Genomic DNA, 24,854 nt, shown 5'->3' with positions numbered 1-24,854 from the left:
GTTGATCATCTGGGGTCGGGGAGAGACTTAATACCCACCATGTATGCAATGCTGAAGCCAGGGCTAGACAACTTCTTCTGTAAAAGGCCAGATAGTAAATATTTTTGGCTTTATGGGGCAGTCTGTTTCACAACTGTGCTGCTCTGCTATGAAAGCAGCCTTAGGTAATCTGTGAACTAATGAGGATGGCTGTGTTACAATAAAGCTTTACTTTCAAAGCAGGCAGTGGGCCAGATGGGGCTTATGGGCTGTACTTTGCTGACCCCTGGTCTAGATTCAACCATTCAGCAAATATATACTACATATCTTGTACATCACAGATACCATTCCACATGCCTCAAGATGTAGCTATCACCGGAATAAAATCCTTCATGTCGTGAGGCTCACACTGTGTTATAAAGCTATTGTTATTATCTCTTTCCCACCCTGAAGAGGCCAAAGGAAGACAGTTTTTGGAGAAGAGAGTAATAATCATCTAGGTGAAGTGTCACTGAAAGTTTGAATAAGCTGAGGACTGAAAATCAGCCATTGTGTTTGGCAACAAAGAAATTATTAGTGACTGTGATAAGAACAGCTTCAGCAGAATGATAGGGACAAAAACCTGATTGGAGTGGGTTCCAGAGGGACAGAGGCAAAGAAGTGGATTTGTGAGACAGAGCAGGAGGAAGGAGGCAACTACAGGGGTGGGGATTGGTTGTGTTAAGATAGGGAGATTAGCAACAATGGGACATTGTGACACAGGAGAACAAGAAATGGTATTTCAGAGCATCAACAGGACATGGGTCCCAGCGCCGAGATGAGCTGCTGTCCTTTGCAAGAAGCAGGTCTTGTCCCTGCCAGAGAACAGGAAAGAGGGCAGAGGGCCATAGGTATATTGTGGGAAAGTGAACCAGTTCTTTTCCAGTTGCATCCTTGTACCCACTAAAGTCAGAAGGAGGCTCATCAGATAGGAATGAGGGAGAGAAGAATTCCCATGACAAGATGAGAACATTTGGAATGGTCATCACATGGGGGAGGAAACATTCCCAGCAGGACTCGTGGCTGGTCCTGGGGGCCTTCAAGCTGGACTTGGCCTCTGCCACAATAAGCATAGTGCAGGGGGTGGCCTCAGAGACTCGAGTCATGGCCTGCTCCCTGGGCTTATCTGTCTAGCTCCCTTCTTCACTAAGTACTACGTGTTGGGTGATGTGGTTTCTCTAGAATGCTCTACAGGGTTCAATCCCTAGAATAAGGCAGAAGGAGGGACAGAGAGTCTCAACTTAGGCCTGGGCACCTAATGCTAGGTGACCTAGCATTTTTGCTAGACAATGAAATCCAAAAGTTATGTACTACTCAGTGCTGCCGGAGCCACCTCTATTTTTAGAAGTTCTCGTCCATGACTATATACTCACTCTGCCCCGTGGAGTCAGCAGGCAGTGCCAACGCTGCACTACCATCTTTCCAGGCCCTAGCATATGCCAGGACCTGTTCTCAGAGCATGGAGCATATTTTCCTTTCTGTTACCCTGAAACAATCCAGCAGCTGGTACTATTGTCGATTCCATCTCGCACATGAAGCACATGTGAGGCTCTAAGCTGAAGGTCACATAGCAGAGAGTATCATAGTCTGATAGATCTCAAGGGCCACGCTTTCAGCCCCTGGATTATCCTGAAAATGCCCCTGATTCATTCAGACATTGAGTTTGACCCCAATGATAATGGGGCCTCAGCGGTGAAGCACCTGCCTGGCAAGTGCAAGGTCCTGAGCTCCATCCCCGGCACCAAAATGTTAAAATGTTTAAAATATAAAATAAATAAATTAAATAAAAACAAGTAATGGCAACTCTCAAAAGACCAGCTTAAATGAATTAGGGGCCTCGTTTTTCTCATGGAAAGAAAGCCGGTGGTAAAGCCACTCATAACTGAAACAGCTAAACAGCACCACTGGAACCGATATTTCTTTTGGTTATTTGCTTTTTGGCCCTTAGTGTGTGGTTCTTTGTGCTTGTGGTCACTGCATGACTACAAAATGGGACTCTACCTCCAGCACTGCATCAGCATTCGAGGCAGAAGAAAGAAGGGATCCAGGCCCTTCAACCACCAGGAGGGTCCTACTATCAAGATGCATCCTCCAGTATCCCAGGGCACTTCTAAGGATCTGGAATTTTGCAAAATTATGAGTACAATTCCATCCAGGATGTATTTCACATCCTCCCTTGAGAACTAGAAGCATCTGTTTTTACTACAAAGAAGAGACAAAAGAACTGATGGTTCTAATGAAACAAGATGTTAATTCTTGATACAGATGAGTTCAGGGAGCTAACCCCTTGTAATGGCATAATGTTACAAAAACACAGTGGGAAGAAAAGGCCATGGGGACATCAAGGACAACCAGATCTGAGCACCTAGCTAGGGATGGAGCTCTATCTAACCTGCTCTTCATTGGGATATCAATTAAAACCCCCAAAGGGTGATCATTCCTCAAGGGGCATTACCTGCTCCTATGTTTTTAAATAATCTTACTTCTAAACAAATGCAGTTTTAGGTTACAGGAAAATTGAGTAGAAAGTACAGCGTGTTCCCAAGGATGCACTCATGCCTCCCCCATTATTTCTCTCTGTTATTAACATCTTGCTCTTTGCACTTTTTACCAAGATGAGCCAACATGGATACATTTTATAAACTGAAATTCATAGCTTACATCAGGGCTCACATTTTGGGTTGAAACTTTTGTGGATTTTGTGCTGTGACAAAGACTAGTTCCTCTGACCCTCAAATTCCAGGTTCTCCACCCTCCCTCTGTCCTCCTGAACACTAGGCCACCACTGGTCTCTTCGCAGCCTCCACGGTTTGGCCTTTACTAGGGTACACGTAGAGTTGTACAGTTTGCAGGTTGGTTTCTTTCACTTTCATGGTTCCTCCGCATCCTTTGTGACTTGATAGCTCATCCCCTCTTTCTGTCATTGAATATGATGCCATTTTATGTACCACAGTCCAGTTACCCACTCCACTGAATGACATCTTGGTTACATACAGGTTTTGGCAGTGGTAAACAAAGCTGCTGAAAACATCCATGTAGAGGTTGGGGATTTAGCTCAGTGGTATAAGCGCCTCACTGGCAAGCACGAGGTCATGAGTTTGATCCCTGGTACCAAAAAAAAAAAAAAATGACCATCCTAATGCAGGTTTTATGCATTTTCAACTCTTTTGGGCAAAAATCAAAGAGCACAGTTGTTGGCATCTATAGTAAGAGTGTGTTTGCTGCTTTTTTAAAAGCGAAACAAAAGAATAGAAATGATACAGAATTTCGAAAAAATAGTAGAAAATTAACATCAGTTAATATATTGCATATTGTTATCTTAGAAGTGGTTGTTCAGGTTACAAGATTTAGGCATGAAAAAAATGATCAAACAATGAAAACACAAACTGTTCTTTTTGATGAACAGAGATTAGTAGTATAGTTATCTATGTTGTATATATATTCAACTACATGCATATATATGTAATTCCACGTAAATACAATCTTTTCCCTTCTTCCTTTTCTCCTTTCCCCTATTACAGTTTTCTTTCCTTTTGAGCCCTTTCTTTCCCTTTCATTATCACAGCACAATTTGTAATACTAAATCTTGGAAGCAACCTAAATGCCCACCAACTGCGGAATGGATCAAAAAGATGTGATATTTTTATACAATAGAGTACTACTCAGCTGTAAAGGATAAACTTGAGGCTTTTATAGGTAAATAGAGGCAACTTGAGACTATACTTAAGAGTGAAATAAGTCAAACTCACATTTGTAAATATCTTATTGTCTCCCTACTATAAAAAAAACTGAAAGTAATAAGATCCAAAATGTGTTTGCTTTTATAAGAAACTGTCAAACTGTCTTCCAAAGTGGCATCCAACTTTTCATTTCCACTAGCAGTAAATGAAAATTCCAGTTACCTCACATACTGCCAAGTCTTTGGCGTGGTCTGTATTTATTAATTCATTCATTCAACAAACACTTATTGCTCCCATACTTGACGTCATCCATAAGACAGAGTCTACTGCTTACAGTTCAGAACATCCTCAGCTTCTCAGGGGAAAGTTACAGAAAGTTCTATGCCCTTTGATCAATGCCTTTGAACTTCAGCTGGGATCCACATCACCTGGAATGTTTATGAAAACAGATTAGTGGGGTAGGAGGTTCTCAGATAGAGTTTCTGATTCTGCAACTAGGATGAACTCCAAGAATTTGTATTTCTAACAAGTTTTGCAGCTGATATCACTGCTGGCCCAGGGATAATTCCTTGCAAACCACTGATGTAGATGCTTCTGATGAAAAGAAAACACCAACTTAGCTGGCATCTCCCCCATGCTGAGATGTCTCAGGAAGCGCCTCACCCAGCATATCAGGGAAGTTCACAATGTCAGCCTTTTGCCCATCCCTGAAAGAAGGTCTCCATCTCCTCTAAAGTAGCATAGCTAAACCTTGCTTTCTTTCCAGAGCAGAAAACCATTTGTTAAATGTTATGCATCATCCTCTGGAATAGCAGCGCCATGCTGGGAGCCCTAGCATGAAGATGCCTTCTGGAATGTCCCGCAGGTGTTGATGTTAGAGGCTGTGCTAATGCATTTTGATGGGCACTGCTCATGCTTGGTTGGTTGGTTGGTTTCAGTAGAGGCCTTGTCTCCTGGTGCTAGAGTTTGTGCTGAGCCACCAAATGCCAGGTGACCCCAAGGCCTGATCATTTACGGTTAACTTCTTCAGAGCAATGTCATCTGCAGAACAGACCTGATCGTGACCCCGAGTCAGCCCATTCCACAGCCATCTCCTTGGTCTGCCTTGACAATTATTAATTACAGCCTCCTCTGCATTGTGCCCCACAGTCAGCTGGTGAGAAGGTCACCCCTGGACACATGCTAAATGTTGCTGCCGTCTTGCTCACCAGCACGTGCTCTACCTGATTGTGCCAGACCCCACAGGCCATTCTCCAAGCTTCTTAATCTTCCACAAACCCTCTGGAGGTGGTTCGTGTCCCCTTCTTAATTAGTCGCCGCCCCAATTTACAGATGAGGAAAGAGCCTCAGTGCAGATGAGACACTTATTCCAGGTCACAGGGCTACAAGTGACAGAGCTGGAATTCAAACTCAGGTCATGCTGACCTTGCAGACTTCTTATGGAAGTGGATCTAGGCAGAGTGACTGAGAACAGAAGAAACTTAGAATCAAGATCAAAGACTTCAAGGATACACACCTGCAGCCGGAAGTCTCTTCCTACTTTCACATTTCCACGCCACTCTCTGCATTCCTCACAAGCAGCACTGTTCTTGGAACATGGAGAACAGGGCTTCTCATGCCCCTTTACTCATCTGCCCCAGAGTCTTGTCCGAAGTAGGCGCTGAAAAATATGCATGGTTAGGAAGAAAATGGATAACTAACACTGCCAGGTTGAATACCTCTAGCACCCAGATCTTCTTCCTATTAGTTAACCCAGGGCTCTCTGGAAAATGGTTAATTCTAAGACTGGGGCAGGAAATATACAAGATGAGCCTGAGGCATTCCGGAGTGATGTGCAGAATCTACAAAGCCATGATAATAGTGTTATGTCAAAGAGGAACAAAAGAAAAAGCGGAACGAGCCATCACTAGCCAAAGCTGAAGCAATTTGAGCAAAAAAGCAAATCATATTGAAGTATAAAACGAATATTCATGTGTCCATATGGATATGAATAAATGATTGAATAAATAAATAAATAGAGGAAAGCAGACAAAGCTCCAGCATGGAGGGATTCCTATACAGATAACTCATATAGATATTCTTCCCTCAGTAGTTGGAGCATAAGTCATAATGGATCCTTTCCAAAGAGTGTATGAGTGACTACAGAGAAGGAATCTCACAGACATTAGCTTATCGAGGTGGTGGAGGAGACCTCAACAGTGACAAATCTTGTTGATAACGGGTCTCCTTGACATGTTTGATGAAAGTTACATTTTACCTCTGGTCTTCCTCTGGCAAACCCATACGTAGCTCCAGTGCAATCATGAGGAAATGAAAATCAAACAAATTATAATTCTACGTCCTACAAGGAACCTGACCAGTCCTTCTCAGAGTTGTCAGGGTCATCAAAAACCAAGGAAGTCTGAGAAACTGTCACAGCCCAGAGAAGCCTAAGGGGACTTGATGATTAAATGTAATGTGGTATCCTGGATGGGATTCTGGAACCAAAAAGGAAATACATAAAAAGACACTAGAAGAACCTGAAGAAAACTATGAATAAACTATGGAATTAGTTAATAATAACACACTAATATTGGTTCATTAAGTGGTGACCAATGTACTAAGGGGAAAGTGGGTGTGAGGTGTACGGGAACTCTCTGTGCCATCTTTTGCAATGTTTTTTTGTAAACTTAAAACCGTTTTAAAATTTAAGTTTAATTTTGGGAGAGAAGGCCATATCATACCATGTAGAAAGTGGGGCTACAGATTAGCTAGACTGCATGTGGAGGAAGAAGGAAGTCTAGAAAATGGAAACAAAGCTATTTACAGTTCTTAACATGAGCTGTGTTCCCATAAAGAGTGCCATTTTATAGATGGAGTTTTTCCAGTAATTACTTTGTCGCCCACATTAGGTCAACATAGCCAAAAAAACATGGATAAGTTAGTAGAGTCTGCAAAGGGATAGACTTTTCTGTGAAGAGAACCAGTATGGTTTAATAATCAGAACTTCTGATGTGTGTAGTTCCTTTCTTAGTGCTTCTAGTTGCATTTCTATCCTCATCAGAAGCACAGTACTGCTCCTGGAGATCACAGCAGGTAGAAGATGACCAAGCACAGTAATTTTTCCTGAAGATCTTCTCTGTGTTTTGATTGTCATGGATTATCCTCAAGCAACTGAATGGTTCCCCTGAAAAGATGTCCGAAGGCAAGTGGCTGGGGTGATGGACTAGAGTTCCGTGGTTCAGCGGGTTCCGTGTTTGGCAACAAGAGTCACCATTGCCCTATGCTGGATGTAGCAATATAATAGTCAAACCCTTTCCTTCTTCTTCCCTCCTGCTGATCCCAGGGGGCTGCTGAGCTCTGCAGAGGAGCTTCTTGATGAGCCTGGCAGGAGATTGGGAAGATGGAAGAAAGAAGAGAGCAGAGTATCTCTCTACCTCATCAAGCCAATCCCCTGAATGTCTCCAGCTCAATCCAGACACACCCACTCTGGGTGCCGAGTGGCCTGGCTCCTGGCTCTGGTTTATCTCTTCTTCCTTTGACATATCCAGCCCTAGAGGTGCAGTGGCTTCTTGCTGTGGCTGATCTGTGGGTCCTTTCATGGCCCTGTGGCTTCTCAATGCTTTCACCATTCTGCTTAACCAATTCCCTGAATTAAATACCTGCTGTTTAAAACACTTAGCATAGATTCTGATTTCCTGGTGAAACCCCTGATTTTTTTTTTTTTTTTTTTTTTTTTTTTTGTCTTTTTTGTTTTAATCGGTAGCAGGGATCCAACTCACGACTGCCTGCTTGCAAGGCAGGCGCTTATGCTTCTGAGCTAAAAAAAAAAAATCCTGATTTTTAAAAAATTCCTATTCAGTCCAAGAAAAGGACACACACACACACATACACACATTTGCATCTGTCTTCCCAACACTGCCTCATCACAGTTTGTGTTTTAGGAACATAGGGACATCTACCTTGTTCAGGCAGATCCATACCACTACAATGAAGCTAGGAAGCTCTAAAAGGACCTGAGAGAATGCTCCAGAAGTGTGACTGAACTTTCTATGACCTTCTAGATCAATGGCCACAACAAAATTATTCAATGTATCGCCTCTAAAACTAACAAAATGTCTGCCTACACACTTTCAAGCCTTTCCATGGTCACAAAGTAAGAAAGTGATAGTCTTCCTTGGTCACTGTGATGTCACAGTGGGGTCACTCCAGTATCTCTGGGTTGCCTAGGCAAACTAAAAGCAGCGTCTTTGGTAGCTACAAGATGCTATTGTTCATAAGAAAAAGGTTTCGTGCTTTTGGTTTAATACTGGCAACTTCGTTTTCTTATTGATTCTATGTAATCCTTAGATAGAATCATTTGGGGAATTTTAGACAGGTGCTTATAATAGGGATTGTTTGGATAAAGAGCCCTTTATTATTTGGAGTGCATATGTATGTAGGGTACTTATTTCATTTATTTTCATAAATTTTAAAACTAAAATGTTCACATTGCCCTAAAATATGCAATTTAACCCACCCAGAGTGGGTTAATTAGTGCCCTAATTAGTTCCTGGCTGTGTAGCTGTAATGTCAGCGTCCTTTAGGGGCAAACGTGATTCCTGGTTTGTTAGAGCGTGAATTCCAGAAAGTGCGTTCTTAGGAAAATACAGGAAATGCAGACTCTCTCAGGCAGTGCCACGTACAGAAATAAGTGTGTGAATGTGCTAGAACACGTGTATTCTGTAAAGTAACACAGTGAGCAGTAAGCTTCACTACACTGCTTTCTAGCACCCAAAAACTGTTTAACTTCAGAGAAACAAGAAATGCAGCCGGACATCTTTATTGTCTTTCTTCTGTTTTTATCAACATGTTGCAATCATTTCCACAGAAGGACAAATTCTTCCCCAGAAGATACACAGAAACAATGTCTTAGAAATGCTGCTCTTGAGCAGATAACAGCTCGTAACTCCAAAAGAACAAGATATACATATTCATCAGCAAAACAAAGGTTTACACAGTCTTTGTCTTCTATGGTGCAACTTGCCTTACACTAGACACACAATTAAATGAGTTTCCACGCACATCAGCAAAAGAACTCATATTCTCCATGCATACTTTTTTTACTTTCAGCGGCTCATAAACTTTGGGGTGTATCAGGATTTCCCAGGAGCTGAGTACAATGCATTATCCTTGATACCAGCTCTGCATGTTTGGTTGGTGGTTAGGAACCCAACAATCTACAATCAGAGCAGGCCCCCTACTCTTTTGCTGGCAGTTGTCCAGAACATGACTTGTAGGACAAAGGGCAGGGCAGTACTCAGGGGACCATATAGCCCCAACCCTTGGATATGATATATTTTAGTTTAAAGTAGATTTCACTTTTATTTAGACAAATGTCACCAGCAACACAGTGTTTGAATGAACTGCTTTAGAAAAGGAATTCTAACCCACCTTCTCTTCTGGGTGTCTTCCCAAAAGAGTTACATATCATACTACAGAGCTATATGCATACCATGTTTATAGTAGAATAATTCACAATTCCTAAATCTTAGGAAGTCCTATTCACCCACCAACAGACAAATAGATAAAGAAACTGTGGTAATTTTATCCATTTTTTTTTTTACATTGCAAAGACTCAACTGGCAAGATCTGTGTGAGTATATTTCTAGACTTTCTGTTTGGTTTGATTAATTTGTTTGCTATCTCTTCACTAATACAGCACTATCTTGAAAACAATATCTTTGTTAAGTAATAAACTTATTTCCACCCACTTTTTTCCTTTTCACAATTGTTTTAACTATCACAGTTCTCTTGCCCCTCCAAATAAATCTTAGAATCAGTTTGTTAATATCTACAAAGTTTTTTAAAATTTTATTTTAGAGAGAATAAAACCAAGCAAAATAAAACAGAATAAAGTCAATTAAAACAAGACAGTGTAAGTGATGCAGGATTTCAAAACAAGATACTAGGAAATCAACAATGGTTACTAGAATGCCTCTTGTTGTCTTCAAAATAGCTGCCTATTCCTTCAGACATAGTAAAATCAAGCAAATAGAAACAGAATAAAACCAATAAAAACAAAACAATGAATGTAATACAGGACTTCAAAACAAGATAATAGTAAATCCAACATCTACAAAATTATTATTCCAGAATTTGGATTCCAGTAAGTCTGAAAATCAATTTTTAGAGAACTTATTTTTCCTTTATTATGTTAATGTTGTTCTGTAAGATTACAGTATTTTTTCCTACTTAAGTTTTCTTTGGTCAGCATTTTTAAAAATTTCAATACAGAGCTCCCATACATTTTTGTTGGATTTAATTTTTGTTGTGACTACAAATGGATACACGGAATCGCTATTTGTTAAAAAATAAAATAAAAACAACTGGAAATAGAAAAATTAGGAAAAAATATTACATAGATGCATATATATTTACAATGGAGTGCTATTCAGTGATAAAGAAGAATAAATTTAGGTCATTTGTAGGAAAATGGATGCACTTTGAAACTATAATCTTAAGTGAAATAAATCAGACTAAATATCACATGGCTTTTCTTATGTGAGAAATCCAAAAATAAATAATTAAAAGAGCAAAATAACAGCTAGACAACAAGAAACTTGGAGTTGGACCTTTTGCAAATGGGAAGGGAATCTGAGCGAGGAACAGAGGAAGAGGGCATGGAAGGGACTGGAAGCGGAAGTGAAAGGGACTAACAGGAGGCCTCTGCACCCACCACCTCCCCACAATGGATGTGTTTGATAGGTATCAAAATTGTGTATTAATTTTAAAATTTTTATGAAAGAAAGAAAGCCAAAGAACAGGGATCATAGGACGAGGACCAAAACTTTCCCCCCACAGTCCAGGCACAGAGGCCCCCAGCACCTTCACTTGCATGACTCTTTTGGGGGACACCCAAAGCACCTCTTGCACTTTCATTCCGTATGCTCTTCTCCAAGAAAGGAAAGGTCATTTGAAGAGCAAGTCTCTTACCTTCCTCAGCATGGCTTCCTGCAGAGATCCTGCAAATGTTTTCCTGAGAGTGGCACCCTACCAGGGCCCAGCCAGAGTCACTTTCCTGTTGGTGGCCCCGGCAAGGTTTGAAGGTCAGACCCACACCAGGCATAGGTTTTGGAAAGCCAGCATCAGAATATTTTTGATTGAGACCTGCCAACGCATGGGCCAGGAATGTCTAGTTTCTTCCTCACGCAGAGGAGTGGTGTTTAATGAAAAAACAGCTCTGAAAAATGAAACATTCCATGCATTACCCATAGTCCTGAAACCCGGAACAATGTTCCAGGAAATGTAGATGCCTTCTGTCCTCAACATTTCCCCTTTCTCATGTGTCTATTTAATATAAGTGTCCTAGAAGCTCTTCCCCACGGATCTATCAGATGTCTGTCTGCTAAGCCGCTCTCCCCTTTTGTCTTGCAGCCTCATGCTAGGCACTGGGAAGGGAATATGGGGTGGCAAATTAAACAAATCCTTTAAAAACAAGATTCTGGCTTGGACTTTCAATGCCCAGATTACCAAGCAGATAGGCATTTTATTTTGCGAACTGAAAAGGCTAATTTATATCTTTCCGGGATCATTTTCTAACCTAAGTGCTGTGAAAACATTCTCAAGGAGAAAGACTTTCTTGTTCATTTGCCCTTTATATTGCTTCTGGTCATCCCACTTGTAGAATTCAGGCAGCAATCTGCTACTTCCGCTTGGGGACAGGCCAGCTAGCAAAGCCCTCTGTGAGTTACCCAACCACATTTCATCATATTGCAGTCAGCTCAGAAGCCCTTCATGGTACCATGCTGTAAGCTGGGCCACATTCCAAACCCATCTTTGGTGGAAGGAAATAGTTTATCTCCTTTGTTTCTCCAGATAGCAAACCACATCTAACCCTAACTACATATATTCCTCGGGATAGCCTTCTTATTTGTTTGGGGTTCTATTTTTGCCATCAAGCACCTAGCAGTTTTCCTCTGAAAGGAAGCCATGAAAAGATGGCTTCCCAAGGGACTCAAGGAATCCCCCTGAGATGATTAAAGTGTCAGCCCAGCGGGGCTAAAGAATGCCAATGTAGCTGCTAAAACACTCCTGCGTGTGTCTGGGAAGGTATTTCCAGAAAACATAAGCATTCTACTCTACGGACTAAAAAAAAAAAATAGCCCTCACCACTGCTGTTAGACATTCTTCAATTTATTAAAGTCCCAAATAGAACAAAATGGTGGGGTTAGGGTGAATATGAACTCTCCTCTTGAGCATCTTCTCCTGCCTTCTGATACAGGGCTGCTTCTCAAGGATTCAGACTCTGGAGTTTACACTGTCATCCTCCCCTGACTCCTTTTTGCAAGCCTTTGGACTCAGACTGAATGACACTAACAGCTTGTCTGGGTCCACAGCTTATAGGTAGCAGATCAGACTATAGAAATGGACAGTCATTCCCAGGTAATGTGGGGGATGAGTTCCAGGATGGCCCATGAGACTGAAACCTGCAGAGGCTCAAGTGCCTTATTTAAAATAGCATAATATTTGCATATTATTAACTTCTGTATATTCCTCTACATACTTTAAATTGCCTCTAGTTTATTTATAATGCTCAATGCAATTTAAATGCCTTCAATGCAATGTAATAGCTGTTACACTATATTGTTTGGGGAAATAATGATAAGAAAAAGTCTGTTGGTATATCTACCATTTTGTTTTTTTATATTTTCAATCCGAGGGGGCAGGGATATGGGTCAGCACACACAGCACCTGCTTGGCAAGTGTGAGGTCCTGAGTTCGATTCCTGGTACTTGGAAAAAAAATTTTCCGTAAGTGGTTGGTTGAATTTGTAGATACAGAACCCATAAAAACAGAAACCAATTGTGTATCTCCAACTCTTTCTGCTTCAGTGGACATCCCCAACTAATACACCCTGCAGTGGATCCATGAGGGTCTCCTTACGCTTCTCATAAAATAAAGGTAAGTAGCCTCTTTAATAAATGTACTGGAAAAATTGGCTTTCCACAGGCCGAAGACTGAAACTAGACCTATGTCTATCACCATGCACTGAATTCAAAATGGATCAAAGATCTAAATATTACAATAGAAACACTAAATATACTGGAAGACAAGGTAGGTAGAAATCTTGAAAACATAGGGGTAGGCAAAAATCTCATGAACAAAATGCAAACTGCATGAGAAGTACTTCCAAGAATCAACAACTGGGATCTCATCTTATTAAAAAGTTTTTGTACTTCAAAAGAAATCACCAACAGAGTGAAAAGAAAACCCACAAAATGAGAAAAAATTTTAGCCAACTGTCCCTCAAAGGACTTATATCTAGAACATATAAAGAATTGAAAACCATCAGACCTCCAATATCCAAAGACCCAATCCAAAAATGGGCATCTGAGTTGAGCACACACTTCTCAGATGAAGAAATACAAACAGCAAGTAGATACATGAAAAAATGTTCAGCATCACTGGTTATTCAAGAAATGCAAATTAGAACAACACTGAGATTCCATCTCACTCCAGAAAAAATGGCTGCCATCAAGAAATCAACCAGTAACAACTGCTGTTGGGGCAGTGGAGAAAAAGGAATCTTTTTCCACTGTTGGTAGAAGTGTAGACTGGTACAACCACTGTGAAAATCAGTGAGGAGATTCCTCAAAAAACTAGGATTAGAGGTCCCATTCTATCCAGATATTCCCCTTCTGGGTGTCTTCCCAAAAGAATTGAAACATCTTAGCAGAGCAATATTTGTATACTCATGTTTATAGCAGCATAATTTGTAATAGCTAAATCTTGGAAACAACCCAAATGCCTGTCTATCAAGGAATGGATAAAAATGCTGTAGCATTTTTATACAATGGAACATTAGAAGGATACACATGAGACTTTTATAGGTAAATGGATGCAATTTGAGACCATACTCATAAGTGAACTAAATCAGACTCGCACGTGTAAACATGGTATTGTCTCCCTAGTATTAAAAAAAAAAAAAACCTAAAAGATCCAAAATATGCAATAGATATTGTGAAAATGAAAGGGAAGGAAAGTGCCCAAAAGGAAAGAACAACTGGGATAGAGAAAAGGAGAAGAAAAAGAAGGGGAAAGATTACATGGACATAGCTCTCCATATATACATGTGTGTATGTATATTTATACAAGATAGATAACTGTGCTGCTAATCTCTGTAAGTTCATCAAAAAGAACAGTTTCTTTTCATTGTCTGTTCCATCATTTTTCATTGTCTAAATCTTGTAATCCGAACAACTACTTTTAAGATAGTATGCAATATATATTAAATAGTGTTAATTTCCTATTTTTAAAAATTCTGTAGTGTTTTTATCCTGTTTTGTTTTGTTTGTAAAATTTTTAAAAATACAGGTAAGGGAGGAAGGCTTGGCCAGGATCTTCCCACCTGGGATCTTACTCTGCCAAAGGGTTGAATTTCAGCCCCCACACACTTTTTCCTGTCCTGTCCTGTCCTGTCCTGTCCTTTCCCTCCTTCTCCTTCCCCTCCCTCCCCTTCCCTTCCTTCTCCTTCCTCTGGCAACATTTGACAGAAACACCCCAGCATTGGAGAGCCTTTGTGTCCCAGCCAGCAGATTTCGAGGCCACTGTGAGCTTCCTTTCTGCAACTGATGTAACAGGCCTGGGTCTCATCAAAAGACCAGGGGTCAATCCAATGAGATTGGGAATACAACAGGGACTAAAGAGATGCCACTGTGCCCTTTGTCCTGTGAAAGCCAAAGGTTCTGGGAAGCGAGAAGAGTGGGGTTGTTTACTTGGTACTTGAACCATCTCTCCACTAGTGAAGTTTCAAGGTGTCCTCACCCTAGCTCCTGGCTATAGTGACCCTTTCATCATGTCTCTGCGGAGATGTGCATTCACAATCTGAGAAGCTACACAGTCCAGGGCAGGGTCTTGCACACAGCCCCTTTATCCACTCCTTCAGTGTCCGCCTCGAAGAGCACAGCAGTGCTTTTCCCTTCTGCAGATGCATTTAGAATGCAAGTGAAAAGCAATCATGACAGCAGTTATTTTAGTGTTTTGTGGATGAGTCTGTGACACTCTTGAACTTACATGATTGTGTGCTGAGTATCCAACGAAGTTTCCAAAAAGAGCCTCTGTAGATACACGATTCAAAAGAAATATAGCTCCCCGGTACCGCCAAAAAAAAAAAAAAAAAAAAAAAAAGAAAAAGAAATATAGCATAACACATACATTTAACAAGTAGTAACATTAAAAACTAACAAGATAAATAATATATTTAGGTTAAACCAATATATCCAAAATATTCTCATATGAATATATAATTGATAAAAGAAATTGACAGTGATACATGCACACACACACATACATTTTATTCAAAATTCACAGTCCTGGTTTACACTTGGGATGCTTAATTCCAACCAGCCCTAGTGCAGATACTTAATTTAGAACAGCTGCATGTGGTAATCACATATGGCCATAGGTTTTTTAGTCTTCTTTCAGATTTCACATCCCATTAATAACTAGCAGGACTGTTACAGTGAACAGTGAGAGATCATTGTTGCTAATTCCCAAACCAAGTTCTTGGAAGCACTAGTAACAATTTGAAGCTCTCCTTCTGAGCTCAAAAGAAGACCCAGATAAATGATCTCAGTGGATCTTCATTACAACCCATGAAGTAGCAGGAGTAGATAGCATTTCCTCAGATGAGAGCTGAGAAAATTGAGGCTTAAAAAAGTGAAAACTTGTTGCACATGATAGTACATGCTTGTAATCCCAGCCCTCTGAGAAACTGCAGCTGGAGAATTGCAAGCATGAGCCCAGCCTAGACAACTTAGTAACTCAGTGTGACCCTGACTCAAAATTTTATTAATGAGCTGGGAATGTTGCTCAGTGCACAGTTCTGGAGTTCAGTCCCTAGTACCACCGGTCAGTACTCATACCCTGATGTATAATCTTCTGGATAGTTTGCTATATTGTTTCCCAGGATCTTATCGAGGATTTTTACATTTATGTTCATTAAGATTAGCCTGTGGTTTGCTTTTTAGTTTGGATCCTTCTCTGGTTTGGGATCAAGGCAAGGCTTACTTACAAGGATGAGTTTGGAAGCACTGCTTCCCTTCCAATTTCATTAAAGAATTTGATGAGTACTACAAATAATAGGTTTTTTTTAATAACTGGCCTCAAACAGCTGGGAGCTGGTTGGTTAAAAATCTGAACTGAGTCTTTGAACCCCTCAAATCTTTGGTCATAGCTAAGAAAGAAAGCGCTGCCTTGTGCAACCCTATAGAAGATATTCATTTTTATATTCTCCAAATAAAAAGTGGGACCTGATTTACTCATTACTGTACCCCAGCAGGAAGCAGCACACAATTCCCACCCCATTAACCAAACCCAAATGGAAGAATGGTACACAGCAGACTTCCTCATAGTCACAGCCCAAGTCGCCCACCCTGGGACCTTCTGATGAGCAGAATCACAACATTCAGCTCCACACTAAAGTCCTGAGTTGCCTGTGTCTGTCCTTTGATGCTCTCTTCTTCCCCCAAAAAAGTACGAAAATGTGAAGTATGATGGCAAATATGGCGAATGTCCAATTTTAAAAATGCATTAAGTAAAAGACACATGGTCATTCATTTCCCTCAAAGCACTCCCACTTGCTGAGAACACACTTATTCCACAGTTCTTGACACTGTCTGGAGTAGTTCTTGGTGTCTCCCTTTGTGTGTTTAGTTGTACTGTCATAGCCTCCCGGTGTCCTGCATCGAGTCAAAACATTCACCTTTCATGGTCAGCTTGTCTTTGGGAAGGGCCAGAAGCTGCACAGTGTCAGGTACAGTGAAGAAGGTGGAGGAGGACATGTCACAGGGTCTTTATAAGCCTGCCCTTCAGCTGGATGACTCTAGGCAGCATCATTCACTGTATTTTTAATCACACTTAATAAAGACACATAGGAAAAAGGACTTTCAACACTGCTTTGGAAAGAAGCAAGAGCAATGGGATAAGCATGTTCAAAGTGAAAGGAGGTATTTTCAGTGGGATTGACGGCAACGAGTCTTTTAGTAGGATAAATTTTTAGAAGTTAAACAGCCAGCATATATTTTGATCAAAACCTCACATCTTGGGATCTTTTTCCAGGCAAGCAACCTTCACCGTCACTCTGTTTTCATGCTCACTTTGCACTTTTTAGTGGAAATTTGCTTCTCCAGGTAAAAATTCAAATTAACTTTGTAAGTAGTTTCAGTCTGACACAATCTGGACCCTACCTCTGCCCTATATGGGGAAGCTGTTGGACCACCCCTGAGGCCACAGAAGCTACAATAGGAATACAAGGGACGGGTCATGTTTCTCCTCCTCCTGGATGTGTTACACGGAATCACCCACACCTGGGAGAGCAGTAAAACCCTGACTAGTGATGTCGGTGGATGGCTTGAAACCTCAGTGGAGCCAGAATCCTGTTCCCAGTCACCCCAGCATAAGCTGTTGCTGCCCACTGGCTCACTTCTATGTCTGTCAGCCTCAGCGTCCTCCACCACAGGAAGCTGGCCCCCCTAGCATCCCATGTCTGTGTTACTCTGCCGGGGTTTGATGGAAGCCTGGGCCAGGTGTGAAAGCTGCTGTCTTCTCAGAGCTGTTAGGATGTAACAACAAAGCAAAGAGCCAGGGCCTGTGCTTCCACCCCATGCCCTTGGCTGCTGCTTCTTGCCAACTTGCAAAGCTCGTTCTAACTTCTCTTGAAATCTGATTGGCCACTGTTTCACAGCTGGGGACCTCACATTTACCCACGTGGTTGTGAACCAGAGGGCAATGAAGTCCCATGCTATCTCTGCCAAATGTGTTCACATTTCCAAAATACTTCAGTGTGAATCAGTTGTTCTGGATGGCACCCAAAATTGGCATCCATTTTGGGGGATTGACTAAAAAAATTTTGATAAATGAACAAACCAATCTCGCCTTGAAAGGTTCAAGGTTCACTCACTTAATAATCATTTGACTTCCATCCTTGAATTTCAAATTCTACACACTAGAGACACTAAAGTGACTGAGGTCTGAAGTCACTTACGGAGTATGATTTTCAGGGGATGAGGGAACAGAAAATAGATAAGGAAGTAAACCAATACTAAAGATGATCCTATTAATCATAAACGCTGTGAAGACATTAAAGCAGGGTATGGGGCACCAAGACGTGGTGTAGGGAGAAAGACTGTCCGGAAGGGTGTCTTCCTATTGGAAAAGATGGCATCAGGGCTCTAAGATGAGTGATGAGAAGCACCCAGTTATTTGAAGATATGGAGAGGATCCCAAGAACACAAGAAATAGCACAGCCAAGCCCCAAAGCAGATAAGAGCTTGGAGCAGGGTAGCGAGGTGAAAATGGTGAGGATGATGTTGGGGGGTGGGGTCCACCTAGACTGCACTCCTGAGGGTGTGTTTTATTCTGAACATCACATGTAGCATGACATGAGCTCACGTGAGTTGTCAAAGGTTCCCTAGCTGCTGCTGGAAATGAATGAGACAAAGGGGCCAGAAGAGGGCAAGGGGTCACAGACACTGTCCTCAGTGAGACCCCCAACCCGGAGTGGCCAAAGGCAGGGCATGAAATACTCATACCACAGAGTAGAGTAAGTCTCAAATCAAAGCTGTAAACTAAAGACCTCATGAGACAGCAGCCACTTGAAAAACAGTCAGCCCAGCCGAGGAAGCAGGAGGGCCTGATGGCGCCATAGCGTGGTGGGGCTGCTGAGGCTGAGCTGGACTCCTCATGGCAAATAAAGTGTCTTGAGTCTCCCAGCCACTGTGTGAGATCACTCCAGTGCAAATAACCCTATTCCCATGGAGGACATTTGCTGTCTTCTGGAGCCTTCTACTCTAGCAGCAGGTTCCAGAGCCATGCTTTTAAGAATTCAGAAGGCGCTGGAAGCTATAGAGAAGCTTCAGGGGATGAGGGGACAGAAAACAGATAAAGAAACAAATCAATACTAAAGATGATGCTATTAAGCATAAACACTGTGAAGACATTAATAGTTTGGATATAGCTTGGGATCTCCCAAGGGTCCCTATGTTGGGAACATGGTCCCTAGGGTGGCAATATTGGGAGGTGGCAGCACCTTTCAGGGGACTTTAAGAGCCCTAACATGTGGCCTTCAAGGCACTGGGGGCATGCCCTAAAAAGAGGTGAAGTTGGTCCTCATCCAACCCTTTGGAAGTTCTCCAAAGAGGGCTGTTGTAAAGGAGCAAGCTGGCCCCCTCCATCCCTCTGCTTCCTAGCTTGAGATGTGACAGCTTGTTCTGAAACATGCTGCCACCATCATATGTGCCATCTGCCACAAGGCCCTCACAAGAGCTGAGCACAGACAGGCACTCTGCCCTTGAGCCTCCAAAACTGTGAAACCTCTTTTTTTTTTTTTTTTTTTTTTTTTGTGAATGTCCTGTGTAAGGTATTTTGTCATGGTTATGAAAAGCCAATGAATACAAAGACTTTCAGTTACTCATGGACATAATCCTGGATGGAGACCACCTGGGAAACTGTGACATCTTCTCAGTTTGCAGGGATCAGAGCATCTCAGAGCCTAAAGGACTTCACTCATCATCTGGTCCATCGTCTCCCTGCACCATGGGTGATGCTGAGGTAGCAGCATCAGCATCACTAGGACAACATTGGAAATAAACTCTCTGGCCTGCTCCAAATCTCCTAAACCAGAACCCACACTTCCAGAAACCGTGCAGGTCATAGTGAGTTCAGGATCAGCTCCAACTGCATAGTGAGACCTGTCTCAAAAACCAACCAACCAACAAACAAGATCTATGGGTTCTGTGTATGTATGTTAGCTTGAGAAACACCACTCGACCTTCTTACCTTCAGTGGGGAATGGGATCACCACCATAGGTTTATTTCTGTTGCTTGTTTGTTTTCTGGTACTATGGGTTGGATCCAGGATCTTTGCACTGAGCTACATTACCAGCCCTTTTTTATCTTTTCATTTTCAGGCAGAATCTCACTAGGTTAGTAAGTTGCCCATTGGTTTCCAACTCGTCAGGTGTGGTGGCTCATGCCTGAGGCATGAGGATCATCGCGAGTTTGAGGCCAGCCTGGCCTACAAAGTGAGCTCAAGGCCAGCCTGAACTATAAAATGAAACCCTGTCTCAAAAAGACAAAAGATGGAAGGAAGGAAGGAAAGAAGGAAGGGGAAGGAAGAGAAGGGAAGGGAAGGGAAAGGAAGGGAAGGGAAGGGAAGGAAAGAAAGAAAGAAAGAAAGAAAGAAAGAAAGAAAGAAAGAAAGAGAAAAAAGATTTATTCTCTTTTTTTAAAGTAGATTCTAGAGTATGCCTGAGATTCCACATTTCTATCAGGTTCTCAGGCTGATGTTAGATATCTCTCCAGCACTTGGACTAGAAGGTATAATGATTCATTTTATATGTTGACCTGACGGGCTCCAGGGCACTCAGATATTTAGTCAAGCAATTTTCTGTTTGGTGTTTGTCTTTGTTTCTTTTCTCATTGTTGAAGCTCAAAGTTAAAGGGGCAAATGTTTATTTGGCTCACAGTTTGTAGAGGTTTCAGTCCATAGTAAGCTGGCTCCAAGGCAGGATGGCACAGGGCAGAAGGCCATCACAGAGAAGAAACAGGGCCAGACAAGCAGATGGCAGCAAGCAGCAAGTGACGTGTAATAAGGTAATTTTCTTGTCCCTTATTTTTTATCCAGGCTACAAGCCCTTAGGAAGTAGCACTCACACTCAGGGTGAGGTGCCTTTAATCCTACCAACAATTATGCCAAGCCAATCAGTGGGCTAATTTAGTAATCATAATTTAGCATCACACACCCCAGATCCAGCCACCCCTGAAAAAGCCCCACCTGTAACTACATGCAGCTTTGGGGGAACATCTAGACACAGCCATAACAGTGTTGGATGGAATTATCATTTAGATTCATGAACTTTAAGTAGCAGATTTCCTTTCATAATGTGAGTGGGTCCTACTTGGACTCAAACAGTTTAAGGCTCAAATAAAACAAAAAGAGCAACATCTCTAAGCAGAGAAGAATGCAGGCTTCATCTGCAGCGCTGGCTCTTCCTGAGGTACAGCAGGCAGCCTTCAAACTCACCGTGAAGCATGGTTTTTCCTGGGTCTTCAGGCTGCCCAGCCCCTGTGTAAATTCCAGATTTTCCAGCTCCTGTAGCTGCATGAACCAGCTCCTTATACAAACCCCCTTAGATCAGTTATCCACTCATATATACTGTTGCTCCCTAACACATCAGGGTTGCCAAGTGCCATGCTGAAAGTCTAATTCCTGCCCAAATGGATATTCCACGCAAACCACCTCAGGGTCAACCTGATTAAGACAAGAAACCCAAAATGGAAGCACTAGAGGGAAAATCTGAGGACGCTGGAAGAATAGCTTCTGCGTGTGTGTGGTCATCATTGCACTCTGGGGTTGCTGCTGGTGCTACCCCAGGAGGACAGAGTAGAAAAGGTAGAGTCTAACCCTCTCCCCCACTACTGCCTTGGGACAAGCAATAGCGTTCGTTTCCTTTGAGAAACGGGCTATCAGTACTGTGCTACTGGTGCAAGAGTAAAATCCGGATGTCCAGATCATCGTTTTAGTGAAACTACAGAAAACAAGAGAAGGCCAAGTGACCTCTTCTGATGGAGGGGACTGCACGGTGCAGCCTCCTACTTGCTTCCTAAGGATGTAATAGGGTAACTCCTGCCTCAAGAGTTGCTCAGTGCAAGATACCAAGTAGAGGTACCTTGTTTGAGGTTCTCCCTCTGGATTTAGCTTTTCTCTCTCTTTGTTCATCTGAACATATCAGTAGGAAACAAGAACAGGGGAAATATAAGGTATGAAATTACATAATGGGAATAAAGACACAGTAACTGGGCATGGTGGTTAAATGGAAAAAGTGAAGAACAGTCATGAATTGGAAAATCAGGGAGCAAGCAGGGAAAGAATCTGACATAAAAGTGGAAAGGAAAGACAAGAGTTGGGGAATGAAAGTAGAAATTCTGGTGTGGGATTCACAGAGGCCAGGGGGTCAAAATGAAGAAATGAACTATGTGAATTCACAGGGATAAATTAAACATAAGTAACCCACCAGTAAACATAAGTAACTTCAGGTTAAATTATACATGGATTAGCCAAAGGAGAAAGAAGAAAAATTCCACACCTAGGCACATTAGAAGTAAATTTAGGACTCCCAAACTCAAAGAGAAAAATTTGCAAATTCTTAGAGTGCAAAAAAGAAGGAGGAAGAAGAAGAGGAGAGAAAAAGAGAAAGAGGAAGAATCAAATGGATCTCACATTTTTTAATCACAAGACCAAATGCAAAATTTAATAATAATAACAATAAAATGTGGGTTTTAAAGCTCTAAAGGAAGTATTTTGAAACTAGAATTTCTGGCAAGATTGCCATTCAAATGTGAGAGTGTAATGAAAAATATTCTCATGAGGAAGTTTAAAATCCATGTTAAAACATATTTTTTGTACAAGTGATGCACCAATAAGAAAAGCAAATCCAGAAGAAGCTGCAAAACATATGTAAATTAAAGGGGATCAGATAGCTTAGAAATTCATTTTTGTGGATATTAATATGGGAGGTGAAGTACACTCCAGGGACGTGAGACATACAAGTGGTTTTGTTAGAAGAAAATCTAGATGTAAAATTTTGTAAATTATAGAAACATAAATTTTCATCAGGATTGAAATTTAAGAAGTAAAAGCAAGTTTGAATCTATTAAAAATCAAATAAATATAAGTGTTCTAAATTTGCTGATTAAAAGACAGAAATTGTCAAAGTTGGATTTAAAAAAAAAATCTGTCTCTGTACAAATTATAAAAGATACCTAAAGTATGGAAACATGAAAAGTTTGGAAATAAAGGATGAGAAAACAGCAGATGCTTGTCAATATCAGATTAAAATACACTTTAAGAGAAAAAAACATAATGAGAGTTGAGAGGATTGTTCAATACAGACAAGAAAGTTTGTTCTCTATGAAGACATGACAATACAACATAAATTCATGTAAAAGCCTCAAAATATATAAAATAAAAATTGATAGAAATACATGGGAAAATTGAAAAACCTACTATCATAAAGGGAGATTTTCATTATTAACAGACAAAACAACAGAATCAATAAGCTCGACCTATGGCCAACCAAAAATTAGGAAAATTGTCTTCTCCCATATACATGAAACATTTATCTTTTAAAGCCTCTCATAGTAAAGGGTTTGGTTGAATTCCCAGACACACAGATGAAGACCACATTTCCCATCCTTACTTGCTATAGATTTGGTCACGTGACTGAAAGCTAGCCAATAGGATAAGAGCAGAAGTGACGCTTCACCTTCTGAATCGAGGGCCCTTAAAGACCCCCTACCACCTGGATCAAGAAACTGTTGTAAATCATCTTCGGTCTTACAAAAGAGAGCAACACCCCGGAAATAACAAAGATGTGAGATAGAAGGCGCCTAGGTCCCTGACACTAAAGGATAATCTAATGCTTTATCTCATATTGTGCCACAAGAAAGAAAATTCTATATTGCTTAAGTCATCCCTTCTTGAAATAGGAGGAGTCCCTTTGGCTTTATCTCCCTCAGGCCCTTACACAGAGCAGGTACAGAGCTGTCTAAGTGCTGGGCTGACCCCAGAAAAACGCAATGAGAAACCAGTCTTGTTCCTCCAGTACTAACACTAAAATGATGGTGAGGACTCACAAGAGAGATCTGAATTTGATCAGAATCTTCTGCCAGTCAGCACTAAAACACTGATCAGATACACAGCCCCCAACATGAGACTGTCCTGCCTACCCCTGTGCCCGCAGAGGAGGAGGGGCAGAGAGATAAAGAGGAACCAGAGAGGAACCGCATGCTTTCCGCTCATGAAGGAAGCCACAGACCCTGGGCAGGGGAGTGGGCATTACCTTTGAAGAGGCAGACTCCTTCTGCACAAACCGTATTTGTTTCAAGATCAGATTGGAGGGAAGAGTCCTCCTCTGTGACAATAACCAGCTCCTGAGGGCAAGAAGCAGACTGGGAGGCGGGCACCAGGCTTAAGTCTCATTACAAATTGCTGAAGAGGAACAGACACAGACCAAAGAAAACAGAAGATGGCAAATGACTCAGAGGAAAAAAAATATCTGTGGCAACCTCTGCAGAGTCATAATGCCACTGTACAGGATACAGCCAACACTTCAAGTTTCCTCCAGAGAGGCCTGGTGTTCACTGAGGTCACACAGGAGAACTTGCCAGTCGTTACAAAAACACCAACCAACATACGGAGTGGAAAAGTACCCGTTTTATGAGGTTGAACTATGGTCTCTTCCTGGATATTCCCTTAGCAGGTTGGGAGTCAGGCTAAGTGTGTCCTGAGGTCCAAGGGTATGGGCCTCAGGGTATCTTTGAAGCCCTCCCTTCTCTCTTCCAGAAGCTTGTTTTACTCCCTAGACCTTCTCTCTTTTGCCTTCTTTGCCTTACCCATGGAACACTCTTTCCAGCACATTCCTTCAGAGGCCTCTCCTGAGCCTCACCTCCTCCCTGGTTTGTATCTGGGAAAGTGGCCTAATCAAAGCAGTTTACCTAAAACCATGCAAAGTTCAGAAGTCCAGAACAGGGCTATTTACAGTTGAGATAGGACCCCAAAGGACACAGGTGAGATCCAAGTCAGTGCGTCAGCGCAAGTAATAGATCCAGGTCACCTATAGAACTGCAGAAAATGCAATTTGTATTTCTAGCCACATCCAGGTAAACAGAATGCTTAGAAAAGGGGCTGGAAGGCCCTCAGAATATAGAATCTTCAATCTTTTCTTTAAGAGATTCCGATGTCTGCCAAATATAAGGCTAAGGCTGTGAAACAAGGTATAGAATAATGTATTTTGGAGCTCCAACTTCACCCAATCGCAATGTGGGAAAAATTCAAATAAGAGTGAAAACATACCGAGAAATACATGAGGAATTTGGCTTCCTGCCTTTGCCTCTCCACCTGCCTCCCAGGCCTCCCCGCTTTTTTTCACAAGTGAAGTGCAGATTCTTCAATTTCTTAGCAAACCCAAACAATCAATATATTTAGAGGCAGGAAGAATGCAGCCTAAGTCTTCTGAAACCCAGAAAATTATGGTGCTGCCTACAAGCAGGCTTAATTGCTTGGCTAATGGGCATTTTCTGTTTAAGAACATGATCCTGAACAAGCACACGGAAATCATCAACTTCAAATGCAGT

At 41.6% G+C, this 24,854-nt stretch overlaps 1 long non-coding RNA gene across 3 annotated transcripts; it reads right to left on the bottom strand.

Moving 5' to 3' along the window:
* Positions 1 to 2,270: 2,270 nt before the first annotated feature.
* LOC106025337 (uncharacterized) lies at positions 2,271 to 23,822 on the bottom strand. Of its 3 annotated transcripts, XR_010039261.1 has the most exons (5): positions 14,733 to 14,869; positions 10,653 to 10,899; positions 5,215 to 5,358; positions 3,921 to 4,126; positions 2,271 to 3,123 (listed from the first exon to the last, which is right to left on the bottom strand). It is a non-coding gene; the product is annotated as an uncharacterized LOC106025337 (long non-coding RNA). The 3 variants fall into 3 exon arrangements; XR_010039262.1 differs by lacking the exons at positions 10,653 to 10,899; positions 14,733 to 14,869 and adding an exon at positions 23,561 to 23,822; XR_001198926.3 differs by lacking the exon at positions 10,653 to 10,899 and having other exon boundaries at positions 14,733 to 14,821.
* Between the last annotated feature and the right edge of the window lie 1,032 nt (positions 23,823 to 24,854).

The sequence above is a fragment of the Cavia porcellus genome, unplaced genomic scaffold, assembly GCF_034190915.1.
Source record: "Cavia porcellus strain 051 isolate PalLab524CR breed Dunkin Hartley unplaced genomic scaffold, mCavPor4.1 scaffold_15, whole genome shotgun sequence".
Classification (NCBI taxonomy): Eukaryota; Metazoa; Chordata; class Mammalia; order Rodentia; family Caviidae; genus Cavia; species Cavia porcellus.
Note: the sequence above shows the minus strand (reverse complement) of the source record. Positions and strands in the feature narration are given on the sequence as shown.